This window comes from Danio aesculapii, chromosome 17 (genome assembly GCF_903798145.1).
Source record: "Danio aesculapii chromosome 17, fDanAes4.1, whole genome shotgun sequence".
Classification (NCBI taxonomy): domain Eukaryota; kingdom Metazoa; phylum Chordata; class Actinopteri; order Cypriniformes; family Danionidae; genus Danio; species Danio aesculapii.
In genome coordinates, this window is record NC_079451.1 from 34,465,068 (window position 1) to 34,480,988 (window position 15,921).

The window sequence follows — 15,921 nt, forward strand, 5'->3', positions numbered from 1 at the left end:
GATTCATGTCATTTTCCTGTCATTCATCCAGCTGGCCAGACTGCCGAACACAATCCTGTTACAGAGGTCTTTAGGATAAAACTTAAGACTTCTTTTACCACATGCAATAACTTTGCATAACAAAAACCAACAAGGTTACACACACACAAAAAAAAACTGTTTTAGAAACAACCGAGCCTTACATTGTGTGTTGGCAGAGGTTTATCCACAGCACTCAGAGATGGTGTGGAGTCTGTGTTGTCTGAAGAGGTCAGAGGTTATGTTAACTTTGGGAATATCATCAGGCCCGCCGAGCCCCTCAGGGAAGTAAACTTGACTCACCTCTGACCCTCACAATGCAAGTCGACTCTGGAGATCAGCGTGTCTGTTTATCGTCAGCATTTTAACACCCCTCCGTCATCATCAATCAGACACAGCAATTTCTCCAGACCCCCTAATCAGAGCTGCCATCAATAACCACACCACTGATTTACCATTCAGCAGTGCCACGTCCACCGCACACCTCGCATTAATCATACACATTACGCCAAAGTATCCGGACTGTCAGGGACGTCTTAAATTATTTCACAAAGCCATAAAAATCATTTTCAAAGTACAGGAGCTTTGAAACTTAATAAATTACGTCAAATAATAAATATAAGTGTAAGTAAAATTACATATACAGTTGAAGTCAGAATTATTAGCCCCCCTGGATTATTAGCCCCCCGGTTTATTTTTTTCAAGACACTTCTGTACAGCTTAAAGTGACATTTAAAGGCTTAACTAGGTTAATTAGGTTAACTAGGAAGATTAGGGTAATTTGGCAAGTTATTGTATAATGATGGTTTGTTCTGTAGACTATCGGGAAAAAAATAGCTTAAATGGGCTAATAATTTTGACCTTAAAATGGATTTTAAAAACTGCTTCTAGCCGAAATAAAGCAATTAAGACTTTCTCCAGAAGAAAAAATATTATCAGACGTACTCTGAAAATCTCCTTGCTCTGTTAAACATCATTTGGGAAATATATATATATATTTTTTAATTCAAAGGGGGGCTAATAATTCTGAATTCAACTGTATATAGGGTGCAAAAGCCTCTAAGTGGCATCTGAAATTGTCTTTTAAATTGAGCATTTTTCTTAGCCTCCTGTTTATGTTACTTTACTTTTAAGGGCACCTACTGTATGATGCAAAATCAACTTTTGGAAGCTGTTTCAGGCTTCATACAGGCACAGCATAATGAAAAGCAAGGACTTTTAAGCACTTTTTCCAGCACCTATTTGTATTTTTAAGAGTGACACGCATCGTATTGAACACCTGAAACACCTGAAATTCTCAGCAACCTATAAAACATTGCATAGGAATATATACAAATAAAAACAATCAATAATAATAATAATAATAATAATAATAATAATAATAATAATAATAATAATAATAATAATAATAATAATAATAATAATATTTCTCAGAGATGGGTTGTGGCTGGAAGGGCATCCGCTGCGTAAAAACGTGCTGGATAAGTTGGCGGTTCATTCCTCTGTGGCGAGCCTGGATTAATAAAGGGACTAAGCCGAAAAGAAAATGAATGAATAACAATAATAAAAAAAAAAATAATAATTAATCACATATTAATAATATAATAAACATGCACTAAATGTGCTTGAGAAATGTTTTTTTTTGTACTGAAGTAAAAATACTATTACAATTTAATACAAATAATAGAATTTTTTGTAAATAATACTAATATTAGGTAAAAGTACAAAGTACTCTTTTAAAAAAGCTACTCGGAGTACTAGTTATTTACTTTTTTGGAAAAAAATCTCATTTTCATTATGGCCCTTTTTTAAGTGTAAACTTATTTGAATGGTTTAACTGTTTAAATCACAAAGCTACGTGTATATAGGAATTTGCACTAACAAAGGAAGTATGGACGATTTTTCCATTCATGGCATTTAATCTTTTTCAATAGCACTGGCAAAACTCCCGCATACTCTATAAGGCCATAGAGACACTTTTTGTCCATTATTTTCAAGCTTTGAAAGGCTTAATTAAAGTATGAAAAGATTTAAATTTAGCCTTTTATTTACATATTTTACACTATTTTTCGTATTTGCTCATTCTTGTCTTTACAATATGGCAAATTTGTTTCTTAAATAGCTGTACATCACATGGAAATTTTATTTCACACTTGATCTTAAACTGAAATAATCTTTCAAAAAAGACAAGTACACCATCAGTAATAAAATAATAAAACAAATGACTTAGTTTCACTTGGAGTATTTGAAATATGACAACACTACATTTTTCAAAGCAATGTTTTAGGAGCCTTATTGTTTATTTTGATAAATGTAACAACAGATTGCTTTGACCTGTAATACCTGTACAATTTAGAGATGCTTTAAGACAGACCAGGATACAGCTATTATGTATAAATCACACAAATATGTCAAACAGAAACATTTTTATATATTAACATAATTATTTTGTCGTAAAGAAATAAAAAAAAAAGTTCCACCTTTGCTGAAAGCAAGTTTTAATTCACGATACAGCCAAATAAGAAGTCCGTTAGCATTGTTACCGGTCATGCATCAATCTAATTCTATATACTTGATAGTTTTTGACTAAATTCATTCAAGGAGTAAAGATAAATAATTTCTACTTTAATAGCAAAGAGATCATGACTGTATACATGACTGCGCTCTTATCTTAAAATAAAGCACTCATGGTATTTGCAGAAATTAGTGATTGCGCAATACCTGCATTCCTGTGCCAACATTCAGACTGTATTTAGAGGAGTGACAGGTCAGAGGCGAAAAGCATCCGAAAAGTATTATTCCAAAAAAACATTTGTTTTTAAGTTTTTTTTTTTCTTCTGTCACTGCAACACAGAAATGCCTTTGTCCCGCCCCTACGTTTCATGTAAAAACTAGACAAGGTCGACTGTGATTGGCCACTTTTCATAGCAGTCAAATCACCGCTTCAGAATCACTGTAGTTTGTGCGGGTTTGCATTGAATTGTCACAAAAGTCCACAAACATTTTTATTTTTCCAGTGTGAAAATTGCATACAAATTCTCCTTGATAATTTAAGCACTTTTCAACAAAACAAGCCAATTATTCCAGGACTTGAATTTCTAAAAGCCAAATTCAAGCATTTTAAGCACCCTGTGCGAACCCTGCTGTTTGGACAGAACTGTGTCTATGTATAGTGTGTCTACAGTCATATAAACACAAGTTTCCTGACATTAAAATAGGATTCAAATCCCAGTGATTTCCATTGAATTGATTTACAGGCGCATATTAACTCCGTAGTAATGCTTACATGTCTACAAAATAGGATTTGCAAAGAAACTGGGATTAAAAGATCTGTTCCAACTCTCTGTGATCAGCTGCAACTCAAGATTGAGTTTTGCATGTTTAAAACTTTTTTTTAAAAGTGCATGTTTGTAATAAAGACAGTAAAATCACTATAATTCATAATCACTGGAGTAACCACAGCCAGTATGTGTGTGTATTGCAAACTTTGTAATAGCATTTGTGCGTTACTCGTATTTCAAAGGCTTAAATAAACTACACCACATACATCAAATAAAAGTACTTGGTATTTTTGACTAATGAGCTAGATTTCTGTTTTATCCACATCTATCTTGGTCACCGATTGTTGTTTATGTAACGCTATACAAGAGATGCAAACACATGCATTTAAAGACACAGGCTACAAAAACAGTTACACTTTGATCTGACAACAAAATGGGCATCTTCTGCATTGTTTAATAAATGATCTGATGGGTATTTTGAGCTGAAATTTTACAGAAACATAGTTAGAAGGTGGCTGGTTCAAGCCTCGGCTGGGTCAGTTGGCATTTGTTTGTAGTTTGAATGTTCTCCCCGCGTTCGTGTGGGTTTCCTCCGGGTACTCCGGTTTCCCCCACAGTCTACAGAAATACAGTACAGGTGAATTGGGTAGGCATAATTGTACGTAGTGTATGAGTGTGAATGAGTGTGCATGGATGTTTCTCAGAGATGGGTTGTGGCTGGAAGGGCATCCGATGCGTAAAACATATGCTGGATAAGTTGGCGGTTCATTCTGCTGTGGCGACCCTAGATTAATAAAGGGACTAAGCCGATAATAAAATGATTGAATAAATTATTATTTTTATAATTTTTTATTAATGCATATAAATAAGCACATTAAATTAGACACTCTGTGAAATCTGCTGAGAAATCAATACAGATTCCATGTGGTGCCAGGCATAAGTTAGTAAGAGCTTTAAAACAACATGTAAAATGTAGTAAACACTAGTAGCCTGACCCATCATACACTCTAATATACACACGTGCTGACAGATTAGCTTCCTGTGCTATCTAATGTGTTTGGACATCTTAAAATATTTGATAAACCCATTAAAAAATAATAACAATAATAAAAAGCTTACGTTATTATTTTATCCAAAAGCGAACATTCTGTTTTCAAAAGCCGCTTTAGACTGTGAGATTAGTTAATCCTCAATTAAAGGAAAAGCGCTGGAAATAATGGCACATCTATTCATATCTAAGACTATTAAAAGCACACAATCCTATTCTGTGATTGTTATTCTAGTAGCTTTCATATTCCTCTAGTAGAAGATGGATTTTTTGTCCTTTTTTTCCCAGATATAAAAACTAGTATGAGAAGTCCCTTCAGCTAGTGGACGGAAGCGGAGAACTATCCACAGCAGAGCATTTATCAGCCCCCTAAGTGGCTGTAACAAAAGCAATGCTCCCTGGGAGAGAACCTGACAGCAGTTTTCCCCCTTATCGATCGCCACGCTCGCTCTGAGTGCTCCAGTTTATGACAAAAGAGTTCACGACACCACAGTCAGAAAGTCAATACCGTGATAAATACTCTCCTTCTGTTGGTCCCTTGTCCAGCACTTTACCAGGCATTTGCCATGACAGTTATTACTGCTGCAGTAAATCTGTGGCCAGTAGAGAAGAAAGAGAGAAGGAGACAGAAAAAGAGAGAGACGGAGAGGGGGAGGCTGGGAATTCCAATGCCAAATATATAAACTCATGACGCTGTTTATTTAAAGACTCACCACGCATGGTCAATCCATCACATCTAAGGGTTTGATATGAAAGAAAAAAATTGGTCATATTTAACAGAATTTCAATAATCATGCAACCAATGAAACTGGTGTCTAATTAGTGAGCAAGATGCTTATTTTTAGCTAATCTGGTATACATTTACATATTTATTTTTACTAATTTACATAATGGATTATAAGGTTGCTGTTCTTGTACATTTGAATTACCAATACATATTAGCAGTATACATTTTAAAAATCTGTCCAAATTTCTTTTGCTTGTAATACATAAATACATACACAAGTTTTACTTAAGTAACATTCAACAGGACTAGGCTACTTCAGTATTTGATTTGTATACATTATTGCCATTTTTTTATTTTATTTTTAATTATTATTGATAATAATATTACTCTATCAGGGCATCACGGTGGATCAGTCCTTAGCACTGTCGCCTCACTACAAGAAGGTCACTGGTTTAAGTTCCGGCTGGGCTAGTAGGCATTTCTGTGTGGAGTTTGCATGTGGAGATTTCCCCCACAGTCCAAAGACATGCAATATAGGTGAATTGGATTAACTAAATTGGCAGTAGTGCATGAGTGTGTGGGAATGTGAGAGTGTATGGGTGTTTCCCAGTACTGGGTTGCAGCTGGAGAGGTATCCGCTGCGTAAAACAAATGCTGGAATAGTTGGCGGTTCATTCCGCTGTGGTGACCCTTGATAAATAAGGGACTAAGCTGAAGAAAAATTAATAAATGAACATATACACATGCATACATATACATACACACACACACACACACACACACACACACATATACATATACATACATATATATTTTTTTTTATGTCCTGTGAATTTTTTTAGAAGTGTCTTGAAAAATATCTAGTAACATATTATTTACTGTCATCATGACAAATATAAATAAATAAGTTATTAGAAATGAGTTATTAAAACTATTATGTTCAGAAATGTGCTGAAAATATTTTCTCTCCCTGTTAAACAGAAATTGGGGGAAAAAAAATAAACGGGGGCTAATAATTCTGACTTCAACTGTACATATATACATACATATTTATTTTTTTATTCATTAAATCATATACACCGTGTCCTAACAACAACTGACATGGTGTTGGGATATGCAATTATAGAATTCATGTTTTGGGGATTTTTTTTTGTTGTTGTTGACCTAACCATCCATGACAACTCAAATCACAATGATTTAAAGTTAGAAGCTACGATCATCAGCGATAAACCCTTAACACTAATCTTTTTATTACAGAAAGAAAATGATACACAAACAATAAAAATGATGGCATGGATATATTTTAGAGTGAACTATTCTTTAACTATTCTTTGGCTGTTTCTCAATATGCGTTCTTCAGCGATCTTGCGTCCTCGTCTGTTCTTGTGTAACGTTATCATCATCCACCAAAATTCAGTTGCAAAACTCAAGACTGCAACAAAAGAGGACACGTGAAAGTTCCTGGATGATGTCTTGATCTTGAGGATGCTTTGATGCAGACTTGAACACAAAACTCGCTCAAGTTCCAGAAGTCATTGCGGCTGAATAAAAGAGGCCGGAAGCGCAGCATTGTAAATAGATTTATTATTAAAGTTTAGAAATATAACTAGAGTCAGACAGAATCTGCAGACATTTTTTGCTATTCCAGCGCACAATTTTGTACAAAATCTGCAGATTTATGTGGAAAGATTTTAGAAGTATCGTAACAAAAAATCTTAATATACTAAATAAAAATAATACCTTTTTAACTTTAATTTTTACAATAAAAATCCAATAAGATCCACTTATTTGGTAAACAAAGCAAGTCTCTCATATAAGATATCTACTAAAAGACAGAAAAGAAATATTACTTTACAAACTGTATTGTAAATAAACCACATGACCATTATATTAGTCAATAATATTACTGTAATTAATAAAAAAATGAACGGATGTAAATTTACACACATTTACAAGTAAATAAATAGATTTCGATGAGCTAAGAATTCTTTAGATGGGCTACAAGTCTGCCAAAATCTGTGGATTTCTGTGTGCGCGGATTCCATGTGGGACTAGATATAACTTATCTCACGAGTTTCACTAAATGAGACGCTGAAAGTAAACATTAACATGATAAAATTAACATGATAACATGAAATCTTAATAAAGGCATAAACACATTAAGGGTGTTTTTGCTGAAATTAAAATAAAATCTGTTTTATTTGTATTGCGCAACGTATATTTGTAAGGTTTGTGTGCATGTTATATATTGAAAAAAAGGAAAAAAACAATAAATCATATGAATGTTTAAATGTATTGTAAGTACTGTTAAATAATTTTCTGTTAAAAACATGTACACTGAAAAAAATTATTCAAAGATGATTTGGGCTAAATTTAAACAAACAAATTAAGTTGAACATTGCTCAATTTAATTTGTTTAAACTCAACACAAATAAATTGTTTGCAACAGTTTTGCATGCAACACTTTTTTCAGTGTAAAGGTCACGTGACCATCAAGAGGAAAGCAGCATTTCCTTTCTCACAGGACATGTGCTGTTCTCGAGGTCTCCGGAATTCGTTATTCCAAGGTAACCTGGCAAGAACGATCTCCACGAGAACGCAAATCCATTCTCTGCATTCTTGGAATTGAGAAACAGCCAATGTTCCCCCACAGGATTCCCATGATGCATTTATACAGTATCAAAGCAACACCACTTCCTGTCTTATGCAAAGTAAAAACTGTTAGCTCTTACTTTAAATTGATTTTTTACAGCCAAATCATTGCATTTATACTTAAAAGATTTTCTTTCATTAAAAATCAGATATCTCCGCCTGTTTAAGGGAATTAATGCAACTCTACGTACTTGTTTATGGTATTAATTTTCTCAGGGACACTTGTTTTATTTGAATATTTTATTTTTATTTAGTACATTTTCAGAGAGACGGCTAAGCCCTAATCCAAAATAAATCCGGTTAATGTTAAAATGGCCATGTCCCTCTGCTTGGAATAACATTAATCAATAGGGAAGATTACGCCGATGGAAATTAAGTTATGTAAAATGCCCCAGATTAATATATCCTTGCATATTTATACATCTGATCATGAGAGGAAAATCACATTACACTGTGTAACCTCAAAAACCTGCTATAAGTGCCTCGCGAGAGAAACGTATCGCATGGAGATTACTACTTTCCAGAGCGCGTGGCAAGACACTGCTCCTATAACATATCCCTGAAACCATCCTGGAGCTATAGAGAGATCATGGAGACTGGGGCTGTCCAGAAATGACAGGTCTGAGATCAAATCCATCCCTGAGGAGCGAACCATCACACTGGATTTATTCCAGCAGGATGTGCGTAAATACCTGGAACCGGTTCCTGTCGTCACACACCATCCAAACACGAACAGCAGTCAAAACAGAAGCGTGCTGTTAAAGAGAGGGGGTGTGTATCGAGGAATGAACATTTGCTGACTCATTTCTGTAATTTAACAACTGGGTCAATCTAAACAGCATGTGTTTCTCACCGGGGAGTATATTTACTCCTAAGCAGGTTTTAAAGAAATAATTCACCTAGAAATAAAAATTGTGCCATGCTCTACTCATCCTGATGTTATTCCAAACCTGTATGATTGTGTGCCTTTCAAAGAAAAGTGTATTTTCTAAGAATTTGGGTGAAAGGAATAATCTGTCGTGCTGCATAATTACAAGAAATCAATATGACAATCTAATTAAAGTGATTCATACAATTTGAGTGATATATTCAAAGTCTCATGAAGCTTTGTGATCGCTTTGTGTAAGAAAGAGATGAAAATTTAAATCACCATTCAATAACTTTTGCTGAAGCTCTGAAATATACTATAAAAATCATTCTACGTTTGATTTTAAATATGGATTCACAGATCTGGAAGCTTTAGCTCAGGGATACTCAACCGGTGGGTCGCGGTCCACTAGTGGGCCTCAGCGATCCTGCAGGTCAGCCACGAGAGAGCTTAAAATTAACTCTCAATATTATACTATAATTTCGTATTTCATTATGATCGAAGTAATGCACTTTCTCCTGTTCTCTGATTGATTACATCAAACTCAAAAACAGCCTTATGATCTCGTCTGCAACTAATTCACGCAAGTCTTGATTCACAAACTATCCACATAGTTGTCCAAATTAATGTCCTGTGAGTGTTTTATAACAGACGCACACCCATCTAGGAGGATCTAGCGAAGCTCAATGGTGTTTCTGCCATATAATATAAAATAAACTTGCATATGAGCTTGACATGTGCTTTGGCGGAGCTGTTCACTGTTTCTGTCAGCGATCCCCCAATAATATCCAGCTGCAAACTCAACCGCCATCAGATCGACGGGTTTCAACAGATTTATGGTGTTTTACTGTATTTTACATTTGTCTGTATATTTATAAATAGTAGATATTTAAAAGAAGATATTCAGTCAGTCCACTTTAAAGCAGAAGCTGGTCTTTAGCAATCTCCCTGTGATCGTCTTTGAATCGGTTTAAAATAAATAAATAAATAAATAAATAAAAATGCAGAAAGAAAACGTGGGCCTCAAAGTGAAAAGGTTGAGAACCCCTTCTTTAGCTAATACTAACAACTATCTGGAAGCCAATAACCAATATGTAGACTGAAATATAAATCTTGTTATTATTTACAAAAATAAAAAGCAAATACAGCAGACATCCAATTTTTTTTAAATGTTGTAATTGAAAAAGTAAACTGCAAGAAAACATCCAGATCTTTATTTAACAAAACCTTTTACAAATTGCAATTCAGATTTTTTTTTTTTCACAGTGTAAAACAAATTCAAATTCAATTATTGTACCGATAAAACGACCATTTATTTTACGATTCCAATATGACAACCACTACATTGGGTCATCCCTAATAAGCACCACATGTGACTGCCATAGGTTGTACACTGTTAAACATAAAGGTATACAATATGTCATTTTCATGGTAGCTTTAGAAAAGATACACTTTTGAACCCAACATATACATATTAATTCCTGAAAAGTACAAATGTGTACCTCGCACGTCATGATTTTGCCAAGTATGATGCAATCCTGAAACATCCTTTTTGTTCGAAAATGTAACCCATACCTATTCCCCACCCCTAAACCCAACTATAACTGTAAATTATTCCCAAAATCAGAGGGGAATAATAGTTGGATCATGTAGAGGTAAATAAACCTAATGGTTAGCCTAAACTTAACATGTAAAAGTATTCCTTAATTCTGATTGGCTGATAGGAATGTTGTTCCAAGATCATCATAGATGTTAATCCAGGAACATGTCCTACTTGGTGAAATCAGGTTGGCGGTGTACTTCATAGTACTTTAAATGTACAAAAGTTTACCATAAATGTACAAAATTGTGCCTTGTCCCCAGTGACAGGATTGTACCACGTGTTTCATATTTGAGAGCTAAATCAAAGATCTTTAGTGGATAAAAAAGTAAATTTTACAAAAATAAAATATAAATATAAATTACTAAAGATGGCAATTCTTAATTTAGATAAATAAAAATACATAAAATTACTACATTTTGTTACTACATTACAACATTTTGTTTTGTTCCAGTAAAGAATGAATGTTACAGGTCTGAAATAAATGTTGAACCAGTGAGAGTTGCAAATGATTACATACTTTTTGTATGAACTGTCATTTTAATCAAAGATGCCGCACATGTAAAACTGAAAAAAATAAATAACTAAATCTCAAACATATCCGATTGTCTGTGTGAGCTAAGCTGGCTTGATTTAGAGTTAGTTTAAGACCACCTTTGCAACTTTAATCTGACTGCTGTTCATACAAGTATCCAACAATTCAAGTGTAGTAGTTGTCAGTGGTGTAATGTAACAAACTACAAATATTCTAATTACTGTAATTGAGTAGTTTTTCTCAGGAATTGTAATTTGCTAAGTAGTTTTAAAAATGTGTACTTTTACTTTCCCTTGAGTACATTTTTAGTGCTATATTGGTACGTTTACTCCACTACTTTCCTTCAACCTGCAGTCACTACTTTATTTCTTTTGTGTCTATGGTGATTGGCTGAGTAGAAAAATCCGTCCTGTTCAATCAAACCGCACACTGAAAGAAAATCGCCTCATACTGAACAACCTCAAGACATGGGCACTTTATAAATGCAGCAAACCTTTTGGACGCTTTAAAAATGTCCAAGACGACGTCCAAAATCTTTACAAGCAATGACCCAGAGACTTTTTATAGATTACATGTCACTGATGAGAAAATGAAGGATGTCTACTGTATGATGACTGAAATCACTAAATAGCCTTAAACAATCACTAAATAGAACAGATGAAGAATGGAAGGAAGGGCCAAATGAAGGAAGGACCGACTGAACGAAAGAAGGATGGAAGGACTGAACTAATGAAGGAAGGAAGGACCAAATGAATGAAGGATTCAAGGAAGGACTGAACTAAGGAAGGAAGGAAGGAATGTATGAACAAATGACCTGATGAAGGAAGGAACAAAAATATGAATGAAAGAACGAATGAATGAGTGAACGAATAAAGGAACAAGTAAGGAAGGATTCAAGGAAGGACTGAACAAACTATTTAAGTAAGGAAGGAAGAAACAAACGAAAGTATGAACGAATGAATGAATGAGCGAACAAATGAAGGGAGGAACAAAGGAAGGAACAACTGAATAAAGGAAGGAAGGAACAAACGAATAAATTAATGAAGGACAGAACGAATAAACAATGGAAGGAAGGTTGGAAGGAACAAACAATTATAGGAAGATCACTAAATGAACCAATGATCTTCCTTTGGTTTTAAAGCATGCAAGGGCAGTTATGTATGCAGATAATACAACAGTATTGTTCTTTCTTATCTAGATTACTGTCCAGTGGTATGGTCGAGTGCATCAAGTAAAGACTTCGATAAATTACAGTTAGTCCAGAATAGAGTGGCACAACTAATTTCACACTGCAATAGAAGAGTTAATATTATGAAAAATGCATAAAACTTTAGGTTGGTTATTGGTAAAGGATAGGGTAATTGTTTCTCTGCTGTGTTTCATAACAAATATTTCTGTGTCAAGAGTTCCAAGTGTATTGTACTGTCAACTTTTGTATAGTAATGCTAGTCAACGGACCGTAATGTATAGAGGAATGAAAACATGGAATGAATTACCATCAGACATTACATGCTTTGTAACAAGTAAAATGAGGTTTAAAACATTGTTGAAGAGATATTTAATGGCACAATATTAAGTGGCTTGTTGATCTGGATGTATGTATGAATTTGGGGTTTTTATGCTTTTTATTGGTCTTGGTTATTAGTACTAATGTATTAATGTAATTTTTTTGGTGTTCGATGGACCCCAGGAAGAATAGCCACTACCTTGGTAGTAGCTAATGGGTCTCCTGAAAAACAAATAAATAAATAAAAAACTACAGAATATTACGTTTACATATCCCTGCACAAACTGCATTTAAGCGCATCTTTAACTTTTCACAGTGGAATACTCACTACTCATTTAAGCATTTTTAAAAGGGCTACTTTTTCCTCATACTCTGAGTAATATTTACAACAGATACTTTTACTCTACTTGCACTACATTTTTAGGCAAGTAATGGTACTTTTACTCGAGTATAGTTTTTCAGTCCTCTTTCCACCACTGGTAGCTGTATGTTCAGTTAAACTTAGCTAATTTGTCTCATACCATCAAACCACAATTTAACTAATTAAATGCGTTACAAACGATGGCTTCTTGCACTTAAAATCCTCAAAACATCCTGAGGAAAATCTCAAAATCAGCCCTATGCAGCTGTCAAATAGTAATGCATGGGATGGGCTATGGCTCCAATATGTAAGGAAACCTTCTTTGAAGAATTCGGGTTTCGTTTAACCGAAGTGTTTCCATCTTAAGAACAGATACATGTACCTACATCAAAAGAAACCACGTCTAAACACCTAATTTGGCAATAGTAAAAGGAAATATCCCATTACAGTTCAGCATGTTGCATTAACAAGTTGGCACCATCTCATCGAACCAACAGGATTCATATCCTCGCTAAACTGCATAGGGCAGCCGAGGGCAGAGTAAATGGTGGAGACCCGTGTGCTGTCGTCCCCACTGCTATGCCTACTAAACTGTTGAGTGATAATGACCAGAGAGAGGGTGAAGAGGTGGATCAGGAGGTACAGCGAGATTAGGCCCTGTGTGGCTGCGCTGTGCCAGAGTGTAGTCATGCGTCACACCGAGCCTGTTGTTCTGCTTAGTCCCTGGAGTGAACAGGACACTCATGGCTCCCTCTGATAACTTGTCTCGCCATGCAGATGAGCCAAGACTACCTCAGCCCACCAGATTTTCACACACACACTCAGGCACAAACTTCTGCTGTAGATGCGTTGATTTATACCTAGTCAAACACACGCACGCTGTTTGCATACAAACATCGTCGAGGACTGCACCACTGCTAGATCCACAGTATAAAAAAAAATAAATGCTCCTCTACCTTTATTCTGGGCTTATTTTAGTTGATAACCAGACAAAAGCAATACAAGTCACCATTTCGGAGTGGAAAAAATCTAATCTGGATTTTTTTTTTTTTAAAGATACAGTGTTGTGTTGCAGTCAGAATCAAGTCAGAGACAAACAAAGGTCAAGCTCAACTTAAAAAATACCAAGACAAGACTGTCAATTTTGACTTGTAACAGAGACCAGAAGAGGGTTGAGTTTGACTAAAGACAGAGAGCAGAAGAGGGTCAAGTTCGACTTGAGACAAGGACCAGAGACAGCTGAGTGCAACTCAAGACAGAGACCAGAAGAGGGACGAGTTTGACTCAAGACTAGGACAAGCAAAGGGTCAGATTTGACTGGAAAATCAAGTCAAGAGGGAGTCCTCATGTTCCCCAACACTATGACTAGATCAACACTGTGACAATTTGATCTTGGACACACATTCGAAGACCAAGAGGACTAAAAACTTTGACTGTGACTTGGCCTTGACACGATCCACTTTAGGTTTCACTCATAACTCTAATTCATCCCTTTTCTGGTCTTGGGATAGACTCCAGTTGGCCTACAACACTGTATATACTATTTATTTCCTCCTAAGATGTCTCAAACGATTTGATATTATGATATTCCTAACTAGAACTGGGCAGTAAACATCATTACTGCGGAATAAAATGTCAAGCATAATAGATTTTTTATTCCATTTATACCACAATGTGTAAATATGTGGCCATGGCTAACTCACGCGATGTCAAAATATCAGCAAAAATACAATAGTGTGCATCCGTAGTATATTTAATAAGGTCCAAATAAAGTGTAAAGTACTTTTAATTTCTGAAGTAGTTATGTTTATTTATTATAACCTTTTTGTTGATTTAATGTAATAACTATCTATTTAAATAACTCTATTGTAAAATATAGTTAGTGTGAAGTAAAATAATTCATACTAGAGCTGCCTCCCCAATGGCACACTATACACTCATGCACCATGTACTTATGCACTTACACACCCAACAGCAGAGTATATTAATGTAGTGTCGTCCCAAATGGAACAATAATGTTTTTTTACTAAGCAGAAATTTAAACAGATTCCCTGATGACGTTTGACGATTGCCAAATCAGTGAAATAAATGACCAAAGTACAGAACAATACTTGCCATTAGTTTAACCACATTCATCATCGGGAGGCACAATGATCATTCTCGTGGGAGAATTTTGCTTTCACAATCCAAAACAAATAAAGTTATCCAACATGTGCGCCCAATAGCTCCGCCCCCTCCGCTGCATGAGCAAACCTGCGATCATTGAGTGCATCATATGGGTAATTAAAGTGTATTTAATATTTTTTTATTAGTTTTCAGTGTCAACGAACTACTTACACTATTTATACTACAAAATGGCGTAGAATAGTGCATAAGTATGCGATTTGGGACGCACCTTTTGAAACAGAATTTTGGTCATACTGCTCACCGCTAATTAGGGTTGGGTATCATTTGGGGTGATTTTTAGGGGTGTCAAAATTTCTTGTTTTTTTGGTGCACAACGATGCAGATGCAGACATTTCAGTATCAGTTCAGTAATAATCATAACCGGTTATTACATACTAACGTCATTTATCTCATATGCACTATGTTGTGGTAGCTTACTATGGCGAGGGAGGAGAGCGTGAGTATTTACAATGCTCCAACCACTTAAAAATGCAGAAACTGTGCAAAATTTCAGTGTGTGTGTGTGTGTTTGCTGGACAGTCCTCTCCTCTCGGCTGTTACAGCGATACGTCTGGATACAGACATGGGCGTGTGTCTGCAGAGTGAGTTTTCTCCACTGTGTCTATCATGGAACAGCTGTGATCGCCATTGGCGTTTATCGGTGTCACTAATCGGTGAACAGCACAAGAGCGTTAGAGCTAATCGCAGCCCTTTCTGTTTAGCACATGACCAATCATAGGGGTGTAAGAAAGAACTCGCTAGACAGGGTTCAGAAAGCGAGCAGGATATTTATATTTGTTTATTTGCTACAAATGCTCATGTTGTTCATGCATGTACTTGACTTTTTAAAGGTACAGTTTATATATCTGACTGTTTGTATTAAAGGACAAAAGGACCGGTACTAAATCGATACTTTTAAAACAGTATCAGTGCCAAAACGGTGCCAGAACTGATACTTTTGAGCCACAAAATTATGGTGGAGGACACTAGGGAAAAAATGTTTTCTAGAAAAATGTAATTTAATCATTTTAATTGAACAATATAATTAAAGTTTAAAGCCTACATCAACATATTTTATATATTTGAATTGAATTCTATTGATATATTTCTTTTAATCAATTGTTTCGGTACCCAACCCTACCCTTAATCCATCAACAG

At 35.2% G+C, this 15,921-nt stretch overlaps 1 long non-coding RNA gene across 1 annotated transcript in view; it reads right to left on the reverse strand.

Moving 5' to 3' along the window:
* Positions 1–15,921, reverse strand: part of LOC130244396 (uncharacterized) — a 161,925-nt gene that overhangs the window by 70,108 nt on the left and 75,896 nt on the right. The gene's annotated exons all lie outside the window — the stretch shown is intronic.